Source organism: Pristis pectinata, chromosome 26 (assembly GCF_009764475.1).
Source record: "Pristis pectinata isolate sPriPec2 chromosome 26, sPriPec2.1.pri, whole genome shotgun sequence".
Lineage (NCBI taxonomy): Eukaryota > Metazoa > Chordata > Chondrichthyes > Rhinopristiformes > Pristidae > Pristis > Pristis pectinata.
The window spans coordinates 826,031-851,350 of NC_067430.1; positions in this window are offsets into that span (position 1 = coordinate 826,031).

A 25,320-nucleotide genomic window follows, 5' to 3' on the forward strand; every position below is an offset into this window, starting at 1 on the left:
GCCATCTTCCACCTTGAGAATCCAAGCTGGGTGAAGCACTTCACTTGAGTGGCATCAACATTTATTACCCCCCTAGCAAAAGAGTAACGACTTGAATGTGAATGCAGGAATGAATGGTATTGTTGAGAGTGAGGGGGATAGTCACAGACTACAGATAATATTGATGAGTTAGGAAGATACTCAGAGCAATGTCTGATGAAATGTTGTCCTGAGAGAGGCAAGGTTCTGTACTTTGAGAGAACTGATAAGGCCAGATTTTGCTGATGCTGGAATCTGGAGCAACACACAAAAAATGCTGGAGGAAGTCAGTGGGTCAGGCGGCATCTATGAAAAGTAATAAACAGTCGACATTTCAGTTCGAGACCCTTCATCAGAACTAGAAAGGAAGAGGGCAGAAGCCGGAATAAAAGGGGAGGAGGAGGGGGAGGAGCATGAGCTGGCAGGTGATAGGTGAGTTCAGGTGAGAGGGGGAAGGTTGGAGGGTGGGGGTGGGGGAGGGAAGTAAGAAGCTGAGAGGTGACAGGTAGAAGAGGCAAAGAACTGAAGAAGAAGGAATCCGGTAGGAGAGAGCAGTGGACCATGGAATAAAGGAAAGGAGGAGGGGAATAGATGGGCAGGGCATGAGGTGGGGGAGGGGAAAGAGAAGGGGGAAGGGGCCACAGGAATGCGGGAAGACAAAGGAGAAAAGACAAGGGAGAGGAGGGGAGGGGTTACCGGAAGGTAGAGAAGTCGATGTTGAGGCCGTCAGGTTGGAGACTCCCAAGGCAGAACATGAGGTGTTGTTCCTCCAACCTGCGTCTGGCCTCATGTAGAGGAGGCCGCACCGGGAGCAGCGGATGCAATAAATGACACCCTCAGACTCACAGGTGAAGCGCTGCCTCACCTGGAAGGACTGTCGAGGACCCTGAATGGTGGTGAGGTAGGAGGTGTAGGGACAGGTACAGTACTTTGCATGGCTGCAGGGGATGTGCCGGGGGAGGAGGGGGTCGTCAGTGGGAAGGGACTAGTGGACAAGGGAGTCACAGAGAGCGCAATCCCAGTGGAAAGCGGAGAGAGGGGGGAGAGGAAGATGTGCCTGGTGGTGGAATCCTGTTGGAGATGGTGGAAATTGTGGAGAATGATGTGTTGGATGTGGAGGGTCACAGGGTGGTAGGTGAGGACAAGGGGAACCCTGTCTGTGTTATGTCAAGGGGTGATGGGGTGAGGGCAGACGTGCGGGAAATGGAGGAGATGCGGGTGAGGGCAGCACTGATGGTGGTGGAAGGGAAACCCTGGTTACTGAGAGAGAACATCTCGGATGCCCTGGAATGGAAAGCCGCATCATGGGAACAGATGTGGCGGAGGCAGAGGAACTGGGAGAAGGGGATGGCGTCCTTGCCAGTGACTGAGTGAGAAGAGGTGTAGTCAAGGTAACTGTGGGAGTCAGTGGGTTTGCAGAAGATGTCGGTGGTCCCCTCTTCTCCCCCCTCTTTATTTTTTTCCTTTGTCTTCCCTCATTCCTGTGCCCCCTTTCCCCTCTCTTTCCCCTCCCCCACCTCATGACCTGCGCATCTATTCTCCATCTCCTTCCTTTCATTTGATGGTCCACTGCCCTCTCTTACTGGATTCCTCCTCTTCAGCCCTTTGCCTCTTATACCTATCGCCTCTCAGCTTCTTACTTCTCTCCCCACCCCCACCCCCACCCACCTACCTTCCCCCTCTGAACTCACCTGTCACCTGCCTGCATGTACTCCTCCCCCTCCCCTCATCTTCTTATTCCGACGTCTACCCTCTTCCTTTCCAGTCCTGATGAGGGGTCTCGACCGAAAACGTCGACATTTTATTTCCCACCATAGATGCAGCCTGACTCACTGAGTTCCTCCAGCACTTTGTGTGTGTTAATAAGGCTGAGATCTCCACAATGATGGGAACAGACCCTTTACCCCATTGAGTCCCAGCATACATTAAGCACCTATTACTTCTGATCACATGTCATTCTCCCCACATTTGCATCAACACCCTTCAGATTTTACCACTCACCTACACACTAGTGGCAATTTAGAATGGCCAATCAGCCTACCAACCCGTACATTTGGGATGTGGGGGAAGCCCATACAGTCCCAGAGAGAATGTGCAAATTCTGCACAGCACCAGACACTTAGGATCAAACCCAGAAACTATGAGACAGCGACCTTACTAACTGCACCACTGTGCCCTTTGTGGTATCCTGGGAAGTACTGAAGAATGAGGGGACCTTGGTGTTCATACCCTGAGGTATCCTGTCTCATCATTATCATCGCAGGTGTCTTCAACCAGGCCAACCTCAAGAGTGTGTTACCAAAGTACTACCAGCACGTCTCCTGCTCCACCAGGGGCCCAAACACACCTGAACACTGCTATACAACCATCAAAGATGCCTTCCGAGCCACCCCTCGTCCTCACTTTGGGAAATCAGACCACCAGGCTGTGTTCCTTCTCCCTGCATACAAACAGAAGCTGAAACGGGAGGATCTGGTACGGACGGTCGTGCGGTGCTGGTCTGAGGAAACAGGTGAGCTCCTGCGCGACTGCTTTGAGACAGTGGATTGGTCCATGTTCAAAGACTTAACTGCCAGCCTTGATGAGTATGCCACCACCATCACAGACTTTATCAGCAAGTGTGTGGAGGACTGTGTACCAAAGAGGACAATACGGGTGTTCCCAAACAGGAAACCACGGATGAACCGGGAGATCCACTCCCTACTGAAGGAGAGGACTGCTGCACACAAATCTGGTGATCCTGATCTGTACAAGGAATTGAGATACAACCTTCAGAAGGCTATCAGGAATGCCAAGAGGCAATACTGGTTCAAAATAGAGTCCCAGACCAGCCGTCAGCTATGGCAGGGCTTACATGCTATAACAGGCTACAAGACAAGACGGGCTGCATATTTAAGAACAGCGCATCCCTTCCTGATGAGTTTAACGCATTCTATGCACGTTTTGAACAGAAGGGAAGTGGATTGTCACCACCCACCCTGATAGCCACCAATGCAAGTGAACCCATGGTAACTGTCGAGGACATAAGTTCAGTCTTCAAGGGAGTGAATCCGAGGAAAGCATCTGGCCCAGATGATGTCCCGGGTCGTGTGCTCAGATCTTGTGCTGATCCGCTGGCGGAAGCATTTGCAGGACATATTCAACCTCTCCCTGCTTCAATCTCAGGTTCCCACCTGTTTTATGAAGACTACTATCATCCTGGTACCTAAGAAAAACAAGGCAATGTGCTTTAATGAGCTCTGACATCCACCACCATGAGGTGTTTTGAGAGGCTGGTCATGGCACGCATCAACTCCAGCCTCCCAGACCATCTTGACCCACTGCAATTCACCTATCGCCGTAACATCTCCCTGGCTCGACACTCAGCTCTGGAGCATCTGGACGGTAAAGACACCTACGTTAGACTATTGTTTATTGACTACAGCTCTGCCTTCAATACTATCATTCCAAGCAATATTGTCACCAAACTCCAAGACCTGGGACTCAACACCTCCCTCTGTAAGTGGATCCTTGATTTTCTGACCAACAGACCGCAATCAGTGAGGGTAGGCAGCAATACCTCCGGCATGATTATTGTCAACACTGGTGCCCCACAGGGCTGCGTCCTCAGCCCTCTACTCTACTTCCTATACACTCATGACTGTGTGGCCAGATTCCGCTCTAACTCCATCTACAAGTTTGCAGATGATACCACCGTTGTAGGCCGTATCTCAAACAATGATGAGTCGGGGTACAGGAAGGAGATAGAGAGCTTAGTGGCATGGTGTCATGACAACAACCTTTCCCTCAATGTCCCCTTTGACACTCACCAACATTTATTAATGCACCATAGAAAGCATCCTATCTGGATGTATCATGGCTTGGTATGGAAACTGCTCTGCCCAGAACTGCAAGAAACTGCAGAGAGTTGTGGACACAGCCCAGCGCATCATGGACACCAGCCTCCCCTCCTTGGCCTCTGTCTTTACTTCTCGCTGCCTTGGCAAAGCAGCCAGCATAATCAAGGTCCCCACCCACCCAGGTCGTCCTCTCTTCTCTCCTCTTCCATCAGGTAGAAGATACAGGAGCCTGAGGGCACGTACCACCAGGCTCAAGGACAGCTTCTACCCCACTGTGATAAGACTATTGAACGGTTTCCTTATACTACCTCAATGCCACAGTACTAACTCAATGTAACTGCACTGTGTGATGAATTGACCTGTATGATCGGTATGCAAGACAAGTTTTTCACTGTACCTTGGTACAAGTGACAATATAAAACAATACCAATACAAATCTGCAGTTGGAAGACCTGACATATTACAGTAGTTATTACAGCAGGAGGCTTTTAAGAGTGTGATATCAAGAGTCCAGGGGCAGCATGTTCCTGTTGGGGTGAAGGGTAAACCTAACAAGTTTAAGGAACTTTGGCTGATGAGAAATATTGGGGCTCTGGTCAAGAAAAAGAAGGAAGCACACATCGGGCTTCAGAGGTCAGGGACGAGTGAATCCCTCGATGATTATAAAAAGATTAAGAATACACATAAGAGGGAAATCAGAAGGGAAAAGAAAGGGCATGAGATAGATCTAGCAGGTAAGGTTGAGGAAAATCCCAAGAGGTTCAATAGCTTTATAAAGAGTAAAAGGGTGTCTAGGGAGAGAGTCGGTCCCCTGAGAGATCAGCAGGGCTGCCTATGTCTCAAGTCGCAGGAGATGGGTGGGATTTTTAACAAATATTTCTTCTCTGTGTTTACTGAGGAGAAAGTCATACACACATAGAATCATACAGCACAGAAACAGGCCCTTCGGCCCAACTAGCCCATGACAACCAAGATTCCCACCTCAGCTAGTCTCATTTGCCCACATTTGGCCCATGTCCCTCTAAACCTTTCTTATCCATGCACCTGTCCAAGTGCCTTTTAAATGTTGTTAATATACCTGCCTCAATAGTTGCTCAAGAGTTAAGGGAAATTAGTGGAGATGATTTGGAGAATATTCATATTACCGGGGGGAGGTATTTGCAACCTTACAGCACATTAAGGTGGATAAATCCCTAGGGCCTGACCGAGTGCATGCTCGGACTTTGTGGGAGGCCAGAAAAGAAATTGCGGAGGCCCTTGCCGAGATATTTGCTTCATCATTAGACACTGGTGAAGTTCCCAAAGACTGGAAGGTGGATAATGTTGTTCTGTTGTTTAAGAAGGGCAGCAAGGACAAGCCAGGGTACTTACCAGAGGGAATTCTGAGGGACAGGATCTACCAGCATTCGGATAGACAGATTCTGATTAGAAGGAGTCACCGTGGCTTTGTGAATGGAACATTATTCTTGACGAACCTTTTAGAGTGTTTTGAAGAGGTAACCAAAAGAGTAGATGAGGGTAGGGCAGTGGATGGTGTCTATTTGGACCTTAGCAAGGCCTTCGACAAGGTCCTACATGGCAGGCTGGTCTGGAAGGTTTGGTCCCATGGAATCCAGGAGAGCTAGTTAGGTGGATTCAAAATTGGCTCAGAGGTAGGAAGCAGAGGGTGGTGGTTGAAGATTGGCCAGGCTAGTTCTTTATTCCTTGGAGCTTTGGAGAATGAGGGGTAATCTTATAGAAGTTTATAAAATCATGAGGGGCATAAGTAAGTGGATGGTAGCAGTCTTTTCCTCAGGGTAGGGGAGTCCAAAACTAGGGGCACAGATTTAGGGTGAGAGGGAAAAGGTGTAAAAGGGACCTGAGGGGCAAGTTTTTCACACAGAGGGTGGTGAGTATATGGAATGAGCTGCCAGGGGAAGTGGTTGAGGCAGGTACAATAGGATCATTTAAGAAGCATTTTGATAGATACGTGGAGGGATGGGGCTTTGAGTGATATGGGCCAAACACAGGAGACTGGGACTAGATGGGAGGGCACCATTGTTGGCATGGACTCGTTGGGCCGAAGGGCCTGTCTGTGACAGCCCATGGCCAAGATTCCTTTCTGATATCATCTTCTCTTTATCAGAAATATTCCCCACACTGCGACATTGCTTGTCAGGAAAACAATAACATGACTCTGATTCAGGGTCCATTTCGCAGGGTTTTACTGCAAAAGAAAGTAAAATTTGGCCAAAAACGCTCAAATTTACCACTAAAAAACAGTAAAAAGTTCCACTTCTCAGAAAATCACCCCAACTCTCCAAGATCTCTTGGAAACTCTACTAAACAAATTGGAGCTCACCCCTCCAATATTTTCCTCCAACATCCAGTCCGCTCCAAATACGTCCTATCTGGTGACGGAGTAAAGCTGCTGGAAGATAGCTTTGAAACTCCATTGGAGACCACTTGTGTCACACAGCATGGAAACGAGCTCTTTTGGCCCACCGACTCTGCACTGACCATCAATCATCTCCTCGCAGTAATCCTACACAATTCCATTCTTCCCACACTTTAATCAACTCCTCCCAGATTCCACTACTCACCAAGACACTTTGGATAATTTACAGTGGCCTCAGAACTTGCATACCTTTGTGACGTGAGATGAAATGGGAGCACCTTGAGGAAATCCACATGGACACAAGGAGAACTTGCAAACTCCAAACAGACAGCACGGAAGGTTAGGTTTGAACCTGGGTCACTGGAGCTGTGAAGCAGCAGCTGTACGAACTCTGACACTCCTTTGTGTGGTCCATACCATTGCAGGGGTCCATTGCCTACACATTGAACAATTTAACTGCCTCAGCTGTAGACTTTGGAAGGATCCTTGTTAATGAAGCCAAGCCTATAGCATGCTCTGGCAAAACTACAAAACCTGTGCCCGTTCCTTCCAACTCACTAGAGGTAGTGCATGCTCAGAATATCTACACTTGCATTGTTAGCTGCCATCTGCTACCAGCGATCTTCTCCAAAGCTACTACTGACATTTTGATAACTGTCAGTTGCCTGGGATTCCACAATCTTCAAGCTCACAAATGAACACTGGTCTCCGGAGGAAGGTGTTAGCGAGTAATCAGTACTCAGGGGACCATCATGCAGCACTGAGTCAACACCTGCAGAGAAGGAAGAGATGGGAGTAAGATTGCACAGAAATAGTGACATGCAGAGAAAAAAGCACAAATAACGCTGTTGGTAAAGACCAGAATAATCGATAGAACTGGTAGAATATCAGTCCACCGTGCATCTGATTCTGAAGAATTTCACCTCATTGGTTTACTTGGAAGGGAAATTTAAACATGATAGATACTGCAAAATAATGACAACACAAATTTGCACGTTGCATTTGCCTGTGGCATGATCAGCATGACCCTGAGTGTGGTGTGGCAGACAATGTGCTGATGTACTGAAGCATTGCTCTCACTCTCATTCTCAATGCATTAACCCAGGTCAGTCACATTTTAGATTACTGAAGTGGAAGTGCGTTTTTAGAGTTGACATTTGTCTAGTAGCTATTCCAGGGACACATCAAAAGGAACCTATCATTTTAAATGGTCTGTGACCTGAATTTGACCTGAAGATGGAAGAGCTCCATATTCCTATGAACTGATAACAAAGTTACCAAAGATTTGAACATATGACTTGTAAGTTTTCATATCAAAATTCAGTGAAATAAGCTTCAAGATCTTTAAAACATAAAAAACAATTGCAATACAGAATACTTGTGTTCAATGATCTAAAAATTATTTTTCATTAATAAGAACTTGTGAATTTAACGTTATTATACAAGGTGGGCCGGGTGACTTTGAAGGGTAATTAAGTCCCGTGCTGTAGACTTGTGTTGCCAGCTGTTGTTGACGACTTGCTTCCAGCCAGCACTTTGTGCTTCTCACTGGTTGCACAGTAGCAGAAACCCAGTATTGTGATACAGGGGAGCAGTGGCCCTCGGGACCAGCGCTGTTGTCCAAGCACTCGGGTCATCTGAAGAAAGAATTTCACTGATTGTACATGAGTTGGTAAAGCGAGCGAGTCCTCCCTCAAATGTCATGTTCTCCCACCCACCCAGACGGTTTGCCCATTTGACCACTCGATGTACCACAGCTTCATCAACACAAACAATCTCTGGGACTAAGATTCAGTTACTTCACCTCACTCTCAAACACTTCTTCAAGCCCCATTCCCACAACTTACAGGTTACATGCTGACAGTTGTTCTACCATGACAACGGCTTCACATAAATGCTCGGTGACCAACCTTCCTCTTTTCTGCAAGGGGAGTGGCACACAAAACCAAAACATCAGAGCCATGGAAGGGGCTGCTTAAATCCCCATGGGGACGTCAATGATTGATCAGGCACTGAACTGCGGCCACTTGTGGGGCTGAAGCGGTCACTGATGAGAAAACCTGTACATCCAGTCCTTCTCTCACACCCAATTTCTCACATCATCTTTAACTTTCTCTGACTGTAACAGATGCAGAATGTGAGGATGTACTTAGAGTCCTAGAGTCATACAGCACAGAAACAGGGCCTTTGGCCCAACTGATCTATGCCGACCAAGGTGCCCCATCCAAACTAGTCCCATTTACCAGCATTTGGCCCATAACCTTCTAAACATTTCCTATTCATGCACCTGTCCAAGTGTCTTTTAGGTGTCGTTATTGTAACTGCCGCAACCATTTCCTCAGGCAGCTTGTTCCACATGCTGACCACACTCTGGGTAAAAAAGTTGCCGTTCAAATTCATATTAAATCTTTCCCCTCTCACCATAAACCTGTGCCCTCTAGTTCTTGATACCCCAACCCTGGGAAAAAGACTAAGTGCATTCACCCTTTCTATGCCCCTCTTGATTTTATACACCTCTATAACATCACTTATGCTCCAAGGAAATAAGTTCCAGCCTGTGCAGCCTCTCCCTATAACTCAGTCCCTCAAGTCCTGGCAACATTTACACTCTCCCTTCCCTTCCCCACGATCCAAACTGGGTCCTGGTCACACCTGCTGTAGCCAAGCCTTCTCAGCCAGTGGAGGATGGGGAGAAGGTTGAAGATGAAGGCACCCCTATAATTGGCCTTCCCTCTCAACATCAGCACAGACGCTGATACTTCCAACTTGCCATGTGATACCTGCATAAATCATATGTTGGAAGTTCACGTGTACACCAACTACACCGACCATATCTAACATACCAGGTATTTCAATGTGGCCAATCTTGCTTTGTCTATCAAGATCGATACTGGTTTATGTTTATTAATCCACAATTTTTCAAGTATTGATTCATTTTGACCTGAAATATCTCAGAAAGCATCCCCACCAACGACATCGGGTTGACTGACTTCAGGCTGCCAGTATTGTGACTCTCCACCCTGACAGAGAAGATAAGTGATCCTCCAGCACTCTGGAGTTTAAGGATGGGAAGGTTAAGGACAGAATCTGTCTCACCTCTCTCTGCAGCCCAGGATGAATCTCAACCAGCTGAGGCGACCCGTCTCTGTTGAATGCTGTTTTCCTTCACATCAGGTCCCCATTAATGTTTTTCATCCAACGGAACTTTGCTGGAACCATTCAATTGCTGCAACATTGCTGCCACCTCTACTGAAGACAAATGCAAATTACTCATTAAACACCTCAGTCCTGTGTCACCCATTTGTTCATTCTCATGGTCCCACCTTGCCCCACCCATTTCCATTCTCAGTTCTCTCTGCACTTACAGCATACAGCTTGGTTCTTTGCTGAACATAACATTGATCAAAGCCCCTGTCTTTGAATATCTTTACTCATCTAGGAAGTGCTGGTTTAGTAGGTAGTGATCACAGATGGACCTAAATTATTGTCTCTGTAGAAATCCCACATTTCTCATTTACCACTTTATTCACAAGCCAACCCTTCACTGGCTGAGAACTGTTACTACATTTTCTCCATGCCCAGCAGGTCAGGCTGGGCACGTCCTCCTCTCCCAGAGGAAAACAAAGAGAAAGCCAAGACATTCCATTGTCCGATGGAAATGTATTGATTTAGAAAGTTCCCCGACACACCCTTTGGCCCTTTAAGGTTTTATTTTTCTCGCCTCTTTTTGGAAAAATTGTCATTGTCAGAATCCAATGTTCTTGTATCTTTTTGCAACTTACTGTGCATTGGTCTGCAGCATTCACCCAGTGGTCCTGTGCTCCTCTGTTGTTCCTTAACTCTAATCAGCTAGATTCTATCTTTGTTTCATTCCATTCTTGTGTTGCAACATTATCATTGATCAATACAATTGCTCCATAACCTTCCCTGAATTTACTGCAGTCAGAAATATTAAGTGGCCTTTCTTCAGCTTACTGAAGCTAAATCTATTATCATCCTTCCATTACAATCTGTTTGTCGCTGCAACTCCCCGGTCCCATTCTTGGTACTTCATTCATTTACAAACATATATTTTAAGCCTTTCTTATACTGTCTCAAATTCTCCCCTATCAGATCTCTCCTCAGTCAGTTATTCTCTCCCAAACTATCTGCTTCCCTCGAACTTCCTCTCCAGTGTTTTACCCCAGTGTTCCTCCCCCAGCCGTGCACTCCCCACAGCACTAGTTAACCTCTCTGCAAGAAGACTTGACCCTGCTCTGCTGAGTTGCAATTTGTCTGTGTTGAGCAGGTCTCTCCTGCTCCAGAACTGGTCACAATGCCCCAGAATCCCCCTCCTGTTCAATAACTCAAGTCAAACATTGGTGCATTTCCCTTCCTGCTCCTGTACTCAGTACAAATGACACCGGGGGCATCTTATGATTATGACATTTCTGACTCGACTCTGTCACTTTGGTCCTGCTGTAGTCCCTCACCCCTTTATTGGTCCAGGCATGGGACATGTCCTCTATAAAATATTTGGTAATGTCCTTTGTTCTGTCTCAGGGTATCAACATACCCAGGTGCTACATAAAGTTCAACACAGAAAATACTAGAGGAACTCAGCGGGTCAGGCAGCATTTGTGGAGGGAAATGGACTGTCGACATTTCGGGTCGAGACCCTTCATCTGCACTGAAGGATAGAGGGGAGGTAACCAGAACAAAAAGGTTGAATAGTTGCTGCCTGACCCGCTGAGTTCCTCCAGCATTTTGTGTGTTGCTCCAGATTCCAGCATCTGAATTCTCCTGTGACCGCATAAGGCTGATAACTGCAGAGGTGCCCATCTCACTGCCTGACTATCAGAGATCCAGAACTGGCAGGGATTCTGCTGAGCCAGGTTTCCCCTGCATGGAGAGAAGTATTAACCCACTGTATATATCTTTCCCTCTCTCTGTGTTCTATGGAACTCTTACCCTCAATAACATCTGGGGTTAATGGAGTTATACAGCACAGAAACAGGCCCTTCAGCCCAACTGGTCCATGGAAACCAAGGTGCCCATTGAAGCTAGTTCCATTTGCCTGCATTTCATCTAATTTAAAATACTGAAGCTTGTAGATGTTTGTTGTATGAGGCTAATGAGGGATATGTAGCAAAAATACATACATGGTTTGAGGTAGAAATTATTCAAAACTAAATGCAGGGCTCAGGAAGTGAATGACCTGTTGTTCCTTGGTGGACCTTGAAGACTTGGAAACAGCAGTGCAATTGCACGGATCTGGCTCAGGGATTGTGCAAGTGTGCTTCAGCAGGAGTGGTGAAAGATGGAGAAAGAGAAAGAACTGCGATGAAAAATGCTGCAATCTGCACAGGATGTGTCAAGTTTTCAGATTGAAGAGCATCCTGCGTGCAGCAGTGACTGTGAGTGAAGCCAGCAATGTGCTCCGCTGCACCCATCGAGCACTTCAGGCTTTCAAGAGAAACAGATAAGTGAGAATCAGCAGTGAAGCCAATCCTCCAGAAGAAAACGAAAAGGGCAGAAGTTTGATTTAAGGTCCGTCCTCTACCTTGACAAGTTCCCTTTAACATTCTGTCCAGGTTCATTGTTCAGACAAGTTAATGTCTTCCTGTTTGGAACTTTTGCAGTTACTGGTAGTTCATGATTATTCCTTGTTAGTCGCAATAAGTATTGGAAACCAGTTAGCAGGCACAATAGTTAAGGGAAAGGACAGCAGGGACAGGAATCAGATGAATGGTTTGGTTCGAGCACAGAGAATCAGCTGGAATGGATTACAGATCCTTCCTAATCCTGGATAACTGTAATCTTCTTAATTGTATCTCACGATATTTATACTTCCCATCTATTGTATTTGAAGTGAACCCAATTTGTTTGTGATACAGTTGTTTGAACCGACACCTCATCACTGTCACTGATCTGATGGAGGCTGAGAATTAACTCACATATCAGTCAGCCCAGAGAACTGCTAACTCACCTGCAGCGTGCCTTCAGAAAGGCAGCCGTGAATCAGCACAGCTCCAGCACTAACCCACTCTCTGACACCCTCAAAGTCAGGATAAAATGTCGGCACAACATTGTGGGCCGAAAGGCCTGTACTGTGCTGTACTGTTAGAAACCATAGAAACCATACAGCACAGAAAACAGGCCATTCGGCCCTTCTCGTCTGTGCTGAAACATTATTCAGCTAGTCCCATTTACCTGCCCCCAGCCCACACCCCTCCAGACCTCTCCTGTCCATGTATCTATCCAATTTACTCTTAAAAGTTAAGAGTGAGCCCGCAATTACCACATCAGATGGCAGCCCATTCCACACTCCCACCACTCTTTGAGTGAAGAAGTTCCCTCTAATGTTCCCCCTAAACCTTTCCCCTTTCACCCTAAAGCCATGTCCTCTCATACTTATCTCTCCTAAACTAGGTGGAAAAAGCCTACTTGCATTAACCCTGTCTATGCCCCTCATCATTTTATAAACCTCTATCATATCTCCCCTCATTCTTCTCTGCTCCAAGGAATAAAGTCCTAACATATTCATTCTTTCCTTATAACTCAACTCCTGAAGACCCGGCAACATTCTTGTAAGTCTCCTCTACACTCTTTCAATCTTACTGACATCCTTCCTGTAGTTCGGCGAACAGAACTGCACACAATATTCTAAATTTGGTCTCACCAATGACTTATACAACCTCACCAAAACATTCCAACTCCTATACTCAATACTTTGATTTATAAATGCGAGGATGCCAAAAGCCTTTTTACAACCCTGTCTACCTGTGACTCTACTTTCAGGGAATTATGTATCTGAACTCCCAGATCCCTTTGTTCCTCCGCACTCCTCAGTGCCCTACCATTTACTGTGTATGTCCTCCCTTGATTTGTTCTATTAAGTATCGGAGCAAGTAATATTTTAGAGGAAATACTCATCATAAAATGTAGATTATTCCCTATATGTATTATCCTTCTTCACCTGGAAGAGAAAACCCAATTAGGAAGCACAGGTCAAAAGTACGAGAGGACATAGCTTTAGGGTGAAAGGGGAGAGGTTTAGGGGGAACATTAGAGGGAACTTCTTCACTTAAAGAGTGGTGGGAGTGTGGAATGGGTTGCCATCTGAGGTGGTAAATGCGGGCTCGCTCTTAACTTTTAGGAGTAAATTGGATAGATACATGGACGGGAGAGATCTGGAGGGGTATGGGCTGGGGGCAGGTAAATGGGATTAGCCGAATAATGTTTCGGCACAGACGAGAAGGTCCGAATGGCCTGTTTTCTGTGCTGTAGTTTTTCTATGGTTCTATGGTTCTATGGCAGACTCTAATTTATTGCTTGTTTGATAAAATCAATCTGAGGTTGATCATTCCTCAGCTCTGTGGTAGCATCAGTACTTTGTCCTGTGGCTGCACTGAAATCAGCAGAACGAATTTCAGAACCAAGAGTTCCGTGTGCCAGTGCCACTGCAGGGTCCACTTAGCAATGCCAGTTGCTCAGCATTCGTTTACCATGATGGCACTCGAGAGAAATCGGTATCTCTGCCCAGGACTCAGGATACCAGATTTAGTTGCAGTTGTGTACGAGGATTATTAAAAAACTTCCCTATCCCAGAAGACCACGGAATGCTCAGTCACTGTGTTCATTCAATACAGAGATCACTAGATCTCTGGACACTCAGGGAATCAAGGGATAGGGTGAAAGTGCAGGAGAATGGTGCTGAGGTCGAGGATCAGCCATGATCTTGATGAATAATGAGGTGGGTTTGAAGGACCAAATGATCAACCCCTCCTTTCATTTCTTCGTTCTTATGTGGTCTTTGTCAAGCCAATTATGGGAACATCTTCACCTCCAAGTAAACACAAAGCTACATTTACTTGTGATTATTTATGAACCCTGAATCAGCACCAGAACAGTAGAACATGAAACCATGAACAGGAACATCAGAATAAAAAACCTTTTGATAATTGTCCTGAATGTGATGACATCAGAACTACAATAACAGATTTCAGACACAGCATAGAAACAGGCCATTCGGCCCACCACATCTCTGCTGACTATCACGCTTGCCTATCCAATTGCACTTGCCTTCCATACCTCTCTACACCCTGCCCCTTAAATGTTGCCCCTTCCATACCTCTCTACACCCTGCCCCTTAAATGTTGCCCCTTCCATACCTCTCTACACCCTGCCCCTTAAATGTTGCCCCTTCCATACCTCTCTACACCCTGCCCCTTAAATGTTGCCCCTTCCATACCTCTCTACACCCTGCCCCTTAAATGTTGCCCCTTCCATACCTCTCTACACCCTGCCCCTTAAATGTTGCCCCTTCCATACCTCTCTACACCCTGCCCCTTAAATGTTGTTTCTTCCCAGCACCAGAGTTTGGGGGTAAAATGACTGCTCCTTTAATCATGTGTAAAGGAGCTGCTCCTTTTAAAGCTGCCTTGAAGTGACAATGTAACACGGATACCTCAACAAAATAGTCAGTGTTCTGGTGATGAATGCAACAGCAGTGTGACACCAGTCCTGATCTGTGTTGATCATCCCACAGTGACAGAGGAGGGGTGGGGAGACCTTTGCCTTCTGCCTGGATACATTCTCCCTTCTTACCTCCACCAGGAATGAGCCAGGCAGGAATTAATCCTTGAGCATTTCAGCAGAAAAATAGCACCAACTCTTGAGAAATTACACTTGTCAGTTTCTGTGGACATGGTAAACGAAGGGGAAGAAAGAGATACTGATTTTCAATTACTTTGAACATGACCTTTTGCGATCTGCAGAGCACACCAGAAGTCAGACCAATGTCATATCATGTGCGAACGCAACTGGACAACCCAATTAGTTAGATATTTTAAGTGGAATTTGCAGTTGTTCAAGTTTGAACAGTCAGTTTATTCAAATAACGCTGCAAGGTTTCCAATCCTTCTGTGTTTGCAGCCCAGGAAATGCTGAATTTATGGCATCAAACAGTCGAGGAGAGGATTCGATGCAAGGCCAGGCTTTGCTCGAGTGACCCTGTCAACCCCGCTCACCTGCTCCGTCCGTCCCTGGTTCTGTGGCCAAAGGTTGGCCGTGATCTTGATAAAAGATTGAAGGGCCAAATGGCCTCCTGCTGCTGTCACTTACGTTCTCACACGTTGACTACGCCAACACTCAGTTCCAAGCAAGTAGCGGGGGGCAAATGATCAGGTGATGTGGTAGATGGTGGGTGAGGCAGGGGTTGGGGGAGGTGGGCAATGGACAGGGAATTGGGAGGGATGGGATGTGGCAGAGGAGGGATGATCCCACGGAGGGACATGTCCGAGGGTGGGGCCTTTGACTGGAGAGGTGATCACAGGAGACAACTATTGGTTCATTGAATCAGTTAGAGCAAGAATGGGGGCCAGGAGGTAATGCAAACTGTGAGGCTGGGGCAGTCAGTGGGGCTGGGGGCAGCCGGTGGGGCTGGGAGCAGTCGGTATGGCTGGGGCAGTTAGTGGGGCTGTGGACAGTCGGTGGGTTTGGGGGCAGTCAGTGGGGCTGGGGACAGTCGATGGGGCTGGGGGCAGTCAGTGGGGCTGGGGGCAGTCGATGGGGCTGGGGGCAGTCAGTGGGGCTGGGGACAGTCGATGGGGCTGGGGGCAGTCAGTGGGGCTGGGGACAGTCGATGGGGCTGGGGGCAGTCAGTGGGGCTGGGGGCAGTCGATGGGGCTGGGGGCAGTCAGTGGGGCTGGGGGCAGTCGATGGGGCTGGGAGCAGTCGGTATGGCTGGGGCAGTTAGTGGGGCTGTGGACAGTCGGTGGGTTTGGGGGCAGTCAGTGGGGCTGGGGACAGTCGATGGGGCTGGGGGCAGTCAGTGGGGCTGGGGGCAGTCGATGGGGCTGGGGACAGTCAGTGGAATCCGTGCCAACCAAGATGTCCATATGAGCCAGTCCCATTTGCCTGTGTTTGGCCAATATCCCTCTAGGCCCTTTTTATCCACGTACTTGTTTAAATGTTTCTTAAACTTTGTAATAGTCTCATTCTATACAGCTCCCTCTGATCCTCATACCCACCACCCTCTGGGAAAAAAGTTGCCTGTTAGTTCCCTTTTAAATCTTTCTCCTCTCACTTTAAATCTATTTCCCCTAGTATTAGACTCCCCTATCCTGGGAAACAGACTGTGACGATCCACCTTACCTGTACCCCTCATGATTTTATAAACCTCTACAAGGTCACCCCTCAGCCTCCTACGCTCCATGGATGAAAGTCCCAGCCTACCCACCCTCTCCTCATAACTCAAGCCCTCTGGTCCCAGTAACATCCAATGAATCTTTTCTGCATCCTGTCCACTTAGTGGCATCCTTCCCATAGCTGGGCGACCAGGACTACACACAATACTCCAAGTGTGGTCTCAGCAACAACTTGTACATTTACAACATGACTTCCCAACTCCTGACTCAATGCCCTGACCGATGAAGGCCAGCGTGCCAAACGCCTTCTTCTTCGGAGAAGCAAAATGGGCAGAGAGCAGTTCAAGAAACGGTCAGGTAGGGACCCAGCTGGCCTTTCGGCCCACATTATCCGTACCAGCCATAAACTACCCACCTTCCAGCATTTGGCCTAAGCCTTCGATGACTTGGTGATTCAAGTGCTCAATAAGATAAATGTAGTGAGAGTCTCTGCCTCCTCCACCCCCTCAGTCAGTGCATCCAAATTTCAACCATCCTCTTCCTCAAATCCCCTCTGAATCTCCCCTCTGTTACCTGTAACCATCTTCTCTGGTAACACATGTCTCTACAAAGGGCAAGTGTCTCTCACTATGTGCGTCATCATTTTATACCCCAGTATCAGGCCCCACCTCAGCCTTCCCTACCCCAAGGTAAACAGACCCAGTCTCTGCTCATTACTGACGTGCTCCATCCTGGGCAACATCCTGGTGAATCTCCTCGGCACCCTCTCCAGAGCATCCACATCCTTCCTGCAGTGTGGTGACCAGAGCCACACGTAGGGCTTCAGCCGTAGCTTCAGTAGAGTTGGACCATAATCTCTCTGCTCTTATGTTCTCTGCCCTGGCTAATGAAGGCAAATATCCCATCTGCCTTAAGGGATACCGGGACATGTACATCAAGGTCCCCCATTCCTCCGTACGTCCTAAACTTACTCGTCCTTCCAAATGCCACCTGATATTTTGCAGGGTTATAAATTTCAGCTGCTATTGCTCTGCCCACCCCAGTGTTCTCCTGCAGCGAAACATTATCCTCTTCACTGTCAACAACATTGTCCTTGTTCTTGTCATCTGTGCACTTACTGATCAGTCATCTGTCCACTTAGTAATCACACCTCCTGCCTTCATACACGTTGTTCATGCATATAACAAACACCTGGGGTCCCTGCACCGATCCCCGGAGAACACTACAGCCCTGACTGTCACCCACTGCCTTCTATCAGCAAGCCACTTTCTGATTCAATTTGCCAAACTGCCCCGGATTCCATGGTTTTTCCTTTTGAATCCATCTCCCATGTAGGGCCTTTTCAAAGTCCTTTCGGTTGTTGGAGAAATGAATGAGGGGGGAGTGAGTTGGGAAACCAAAGGGCTTGGAGTAGGTTGAAGAGGTAGTCAGGGTTTTGGACAGTTGGGGAAATCGTTGGTGAAGCGTTGGTGGTCTTTGAGAAGATGATTAGTTTTTTGGGTGGGGAGATGTTATTGTGGGACGGAGCAACGGTCAGTGGTGGTGGTGCTGAGCTGAACAAAGTAGATGCAGGCATGATGATGCCCTGATTGGAGTTTATAGAATCAGGGGTCGCAGTCTTAGGTCAAAGGGGTTGGCCATGTCAAGCAGAGGTGAGGGGAAACTCCTTCACCCAGAGGATAGTGATTCTTCTCACTTCTCTGCCTGAGAGGGCTGTGGAGACAGAGTCGCTGAGTATATTCAAGACAAAGATCAGTAGATTTTTTAATATTAAAGGAATCAGCTGATGCAGGGTTAGCAGGGAATGGAGAAAACACGATGCTGGAGGAACTCACGTTAGATGCAGGATCTCGACCCAAAATGTCCACTGACCATTTCCCTCCACCGATATAGCCTGACCTGCTGAATTCCTGCAGAAGCTCTTTTTTTGCTCCAGATTCCAGCATCTGCACTCTCTTGTGTCTGCGTTAGTGGAGGAATGTATTACCTGATGGAGATACAATGGACTGCAGATGATCCACAGATGTTGCCTGACCTGCTGAGTTCCTCCAGCATCTTGCTTTTTGCAATGCATTACTTGAGTTCCTTGATGCTACAGTTGGTCAAACCTCACCTCTGGAATACACGTCTTTGGTTCATGTTTGGACCAAGACTGTAATGAGGTCTGGAGTGAAGTGGTCCTAGAAAAACATGTGTATGGTCCTCGCCATTGAGTCATACAGCACAGAAAGGGACCCTTTGGCCAACACTGTCACTGCTGACCGTAAACTACCGATCTGTACTAATTCCATTGAGGACTCGGTGTGCAGCCTACGATGCCTTGGTGATTCAGTTGCTCAATAGCACTGTCAATCACACACATTAAGAGTGACTGAGCAATAGTTAGTTGGATTGATTTTGTTCTGTTTTTTTGTGAATGGGATAAACCTGAGTTAGTAAGCTTGCGGATGACACAAAGGTTGGAGGTGTTGTGGATAGTATAGAGGGCTGTCAGAGGTTACAGCGGGACATAGATAAGATGCAAAGTTGGGCTGAGAAGTGGCAGATGCAGTTCAACCCAGATAAGTGTGAAGTGGTTCATTTTGGTAGGTCAAATATGATGGCAGAGTATAGTATTAATGGTAGGAGTCTTGGCAGTGCGGAGGATCAGAGGGATCTTGGGGTCCGAGTCCATAGGACGCTCAAAGCAGCTGCGCAGGTTGACTCTGTGGTTAAGAAGGCATATGGTATATTGTCCTTCATCAATCAGGGAATTGAATTTAGGAGCCGAGAGGTATTGTTGCAGCTATATAGGTCCCTGGTCAGACCCCACTTGGAGTACTGTGTTCAGTTCTGGTCACCTCACTACAGGAAGGATGTGGAAGCCATAGAGAGGGTGCAGAGGAGATTTACAAGGATGCTGCCTGGAATGTGGAGCATGCCTTATGAAAGCAGGTTGAGGGAACGTGGCCTTTTCTCCTTGGAGAGACAGAGGATGAGGGGGGGACCTAATAGAAGTGTATAAGATGATGAGAGGCATTGATTGGGTGGATAGTCAGAAGCTTTTCCCCAGGGCTGAAATGGTGGCCACAAGAGGACATAGGTTTAAGGTGCTGGGGAGTAGGTATAGGGGAGATGTCAGGGGTAAGTTTTTTACTCAGAAAGTAGTGAGTGTGTGGAATGGGCTGCCGGCAATGGTGGTGGAGGCGGATACAATAGAGTCTTTTAAGAGACTGTTGGATAGGTACATGGAGATGAGAAAAATAGAGGGCTATGGGTAAGCCTAGTAATTTCTAGGGTAGGGACATGTTTGGCACAGCTTTGTGGGCCGAAGGGCCTGAATCGTGCTGTAGGTTTTTCTATGTTTCTAACTTTTTGCATTGTTGGGTAGACGCCAGTGTTGTGACTGTACTGGAACAGCTTGGACAGAGACACAGTTAATTCCAGAGCACAGATCTTCAGAACTACAGCTGGGATGTGTAGGAAGAAACTGGGATGTCTGGGTGCAGTGTTGCTGCATCAATTGAACTCGGGAAAGTGAAAAGCCAAACCTGCAAGGATCAGAGGAAGTACTGAAGCTCAGCGAGTGTAATCACAGTGGTTTGGGTTTGAGCTAAGTTTACATAATTGTGGTTATGTACTAATTTTGCAATTGACTTGTAAATAGATTGGAGTATTCCATGACTTTGTCCACGAACATTACCTTTACTGTGCAGCTTTACCGTATAGCAACAATATCTGCACTGTGTAATGAATTGACCTGTACGATTGGTATGCAAGACAAGTTTTTCACTGTACCTTGGTATAGTGACAATAATAAACCAATATCAATACCAATACCAGTATGTCATTACATCCTACAAGAACTAGAATCCATAAGGACAATGCTCTACAGACTCTGTGCACTTGTTCAAGGCATCTGATAACATCCTGTAGCTCAACGTACGAAGAGCCCGGAACCTCTGTTGAGGTGAATGGTTCAACAGAAATTTTGTGCTTCCCTCCTGTAAGATGTCATGCCCAATATGTATTCCAATACAAAGTAAGGGATTGCAGTGGAATCTATAATGTTAATTCTGTTTGAGCTTTAGGGGTTTGGAGAACTTGCAAAGGAAGGTAGACTTGTGGAAGACTGTGCAGAAAATTCATAAGTCTAGGAAACTTTTAGTGTGATAAATAACTTTTGGATAATCCTCCTGTTCCTTTGAACTTGACAAGACGTGCTTTGGCTGCTGCATCTCTGAGCCCCCTGGGAAGTCAGTGATACAATTGAATACCTCAGAAGACCACCACAGGGATTGTTAGAACAAGTCATGAAGCCTGGAGTCAGATATAATGCAAATTAGGCAGGTACAACTGGGCTCCTTCCTGGAGGATAAGTGCATCAGCTGGGTATTTCTGATGACCGAGCAGCTTTGCAATCACTGCAATCGGCACATGTTTTTTATCTCAAACTGTCCAAATGGGATTTGGTTTTATGACCATCTCTGAATTCTGGGCCAGGCTGCCTTCACACCATGTACTGGAGTGAAACCCAAAGGTTAACTTGCAACTTCTTTAATATCATAGTGATCTAGAAGTATTAGCGCCATGGATAGAGTCATAGAGTCATACAGCACAGAAACAGGCCCTTCAGCCCAACTGGTCCATGCCCACCACAGCATCCTCCCTGCTAGTCCCAATTGCCCATGTTTGGCCCATAACCCTCCAAGCCCCTCCCCTCCATTTACCTATCCAAATGCCTCTTAAATGTCGCAACTGTACCTGCCTCGACCACTTCCTCTGGCAGCTCATTCCAGGTACTCACCGCCCTCTGTGTAAAGGTGTTACCTCTCAGGTCTCTTTTAAATCTCCCCCCTCTTATCTTGTATCTGTGCCCTCTAGTTTTGGACTCCCCAACCCTGAGGAAAAGACAATGAACATCGATCTTATCCATACCCCTCACGATTTTCTAAATTTCTATGAGGTCTCTCCTCTTTCTCCTGTGCTCCAAGGAATAAAGATCCAGTGTGGCCAACCTCTCCCTGTAACTCAGTGGCTGCTTTCAGCGAACCGTGCACTTGTATTCCCAGCTCCGTTCCATAACACTCATCATTGCCCTGCCATTCACTGTATAAGTCCTACCCTGGTTTGACCTTCCAAAATGCATCACCTCACACTTATCTACATTGAAATCCTTTGCCATTCCTCAGCCCATCTCCCTAACTGATCAAGATCTCTTTGCCATTTGTTGTAACCTACCTCACTATCAGCAAGACCCCTTAATTTAGTCTCATTATCAAACTTGCTAATCATCCCACATACATTCATATCCAAATCATTTACATACATAATGAATAACAGAGGTCCCAACACTGACCCCTGGGGCACCCCACTAGTCACAGGCCTCCAGATGGAGAATTGACTTTCAACCATCACCCTCTGCTTCCTGTCATCGAGCCAATTCTGAATCCACCACTTGCTCCCCATGAATCCCATACAACCTGACTTTCCAGATCAGCCTACCATGTGGGACCTTGTCAAAGGTCTTACCAAAGTCCATACAGACAACATCCACTGCCCTACCTTCGTCTATCCCCTTAGTTACCTCTTGAACAAACTCCAAAAGATTCATCAGACATGACCTCCCACACACAAAACCATGTTGACTATTCCTGATCAGGCCTTGATTATTCCAGTGATGGCAGATCTTGTCCCTCAGAATTCCCTCCAGTAACTTCCCTACAACTGATGTCAGGCTCACCGGCCTGTAGTTCCCTGGCCTGTCCTTGCTACCCTTCCTGAACAACGGAAAAATATTAGCCACCCTCCAGTCTCTGGAACTTCACCATTGGCTAACGACAAAACAACTATCTCTACAAGGGCCTCCGTGATTTCTTCCCTGGCTTCCCATTAGGTCCGGGGGTTCACTTGTTCAGGCCCTGGGAATTTGCCTACTTTAATGTGTTTCAAGGGTGCAAATATCTCCTTCTTCATAATAGCATATGATCCAAGACCTCATTACTTATGACTCTCATTTCTTTGTCATCCATGATATTCTCCTCAGTAAAACACCGAGGAGAAATAGACATTAAAAATCTCAGCCATCTCCTGCAGCTCCACACATATGGGCTTTAAGAAGACCTAGTCTCTGCCTCGTCACCCTTTTACTGCTAATACAACTGAAGAACATCTTGGGATTATCTTTAACCCTGCCTGCCGAATCCATCTCATAACTTCTTTATGCCCTCCTGATTTCCCTCTTAAGTCTAGTCTTAAACATTCTATATTCATCGAGGGATTCGTTCATTCCCAGCTGCCTAATCACGATGTATGCTTCCTTCCTTTTCCTGACCAGAGCCTTGATATCTCTCGTCAGCCAGGGTCCCCTGGACTTGGTCTGTCTACCCTTCACCCTAACAGGAACATGCTGCCCCTGGACTCTTGATATGACCCTCAAAACAAATGAAGCAGATGTCAAGACCAGGGGTTGATGAGACAAAGCAACTCCAAGTGGATCATAGATTAGTTATTGTGGACTGATCTAATTTGCTCAGTTACAAAACTCAGTGGTGAAGAATAAAGACCTGGGATTTGTATAAATGTTATCATGACCTTGCGTAAAGCCAATTCAAAAATATTTACTGGTTTTATCAGTAAATGTTGCAGCCAATCCTTCAATCATAATTATAAGATAAGATGTCACATGTACATCGAAACACACAGTGAAATGAACAGGCTGTGGGGGAAATGAAATTTGATGGCTTGAAATTATTAATTCAGCAACAATTTCTATTGAAGTTCACAGTGTGGTATCGCTCAGGTAATTGGACATATTGGCTGGGACAAGGAAAAGATCCCCTGATTAGAGGACAGATGCATCAATTCAAATTATTGCCACAGCAACTTTAAAGATAGTTAAAAGTAAACGAATTCAGGTTAATAACCTTACAGTAACAGGGACTGCAGCTTTAGCTTAAATTACAGCTCTTGAAACCAAAGCTGCAGTTGCAGATAACTACTGTATATACTGTAAGAGGTAACCTGCAAATGCATTCATAGCAAAGCTAATGCCCAGAGGTAATGCATGAATAAATAAAATAATCATTTTGAGAATTAATCTGGGATTATAGGGGTTGATGTACATCCAGAGAGCAGGTATGAGAATTGGAACAGGTGGAATTAGTATTTAATAGACTAAACACTGGAAAATTCAAACAGAACAGAGCTAAGGGATGGCCCTATTACAGGGTAAAAATGCGCAAGACAAATCATTATGAAAAAAAGCATTAAAGTCTGAGCAGAGGGCCTTGTTTATCAGCATACAGGTCATCAGCTGTATGAAATCATCTGTAAAATGACTGATATTTCAGTCAGGATATCCAGTTATTTATCTATTAATTGTCCTCCAACATTCGTGAATAGTTATGACAGGTATGCAGGGTTATTCTGATTCATTAGTTGTTAGACAATGTTGCGTCCTGTTTTTGTTCTTTTACACAACGTAGCCCTATTTCACAGTTCATTAGTTTGTTATTTCATCCTCAGTGAGCCCACAGCTGTTCCCAGCAAACATCTGCAGCAGGGGTTTATGCTCAAGAAGCTTCAGCTGAGAATGACAGAGCTGGAGTACACACCATGGAGACTGCAACATGTCAGAGCAGGGGAAAGTCACCTGATGCTTTTCAGCAGGAAGCTGTCATTCCCCATGAGATAGGATCTTCTGATCTGGCCAATGGTCAGGGACAGGACAGTGTGACAGAAACTGGGTCAGGGAAAGAGACCTGGGGGCAGTCCAGGAAGCTCAGCCTTTGCGGATGACCAGTGGGTCTGAGAGTCCTTCCCTGTGTTTAGATGAGAGTGGCCAGGTGCAGGGTGGAAGAACTAACTGAACTCAACACTGTGGTTGAGGAGGCCATTCAAATGGGGGCAGCAACCAGGTGGGAGACAGTTTGAGGAGGGGGATTGACACTGGTCCATGTGGCAAGGACCAAAAATCTAGCACGCTGTGCTGCCTGCCCAGTGCCAGAGTTCAGGATCTAAAGGCAGTAGAGAGTGGATGTGAGGAGAAGCTGTTTTGCACAGAGAATGGTGAAGATCTGGACCCAATGGCCTGTGCAATGTGGAAAGGTGCGATTGCTGGATTTACTGATGACATCGGCATAAGGAGGCTACAGAGGGGAGTGAATGGTTGTGAAAGGGCAAGGATTTGGCAGACGGAGTATAATGTGGGAAAATTGTTGAAGCTGTACAACACTAGTATTGTGTACAGTTCTGGTCACCACACTGCAGGAAGGATGTGGTAGCAATAGAGAGAGTGCAGAGGAGATTCACCAGGATGTTGCCTGGAACGGACGGCTGGAGTTATAAGGAGAGAGTGGATCATCTGGGTTTGTTCTCACTGGAACGCAGGAGGCTGAGGGGTGATGTTATGGAGGTTTATGACATTATGGGGGGCATAGATAGAGTCTTTTTCCCAAAACACAGGAGTCTAAAGCTGGAGGGTACAGGTTTAAGGGGAGAGGGGAAAAATTTAAAGGAGACCCGAGGGGTACATTTTTCACACCGATGGTGGTGAATATCTGGTGGTGATGATCTGCCAGAGGAAGTGGTGGAGCAGATACGACAACAACACTTAAAAGGCATTTGGACAGGTAGTGGGATAGAAAAGGAGCACAGTGATACCGGCCTGATGTGGGTCAATGGAATCAGTGCAGGTGGGCATCATGGTTGCACAGATGAGGTGGGCTGGAAGGGTCTGTCTCTGTGCTGAATGATTCTGTGATTCGATTGATATAAAATTGGCCCTTTTGACAGGAAGAATTAAAAGCGTCATATTATCGAAATGATGAGTGATTGCAGAGCTCAGAGATGCACAGGGACCTGGGTGTTCTGGTGCATGATTTGCAGAAGGCTGTTATGCGGGTGAATCAAATAATTAAGCATAATAACAGAGTGCTGATAGGAGCAGTGAACCATCATGGGAGGTACTGGGTGC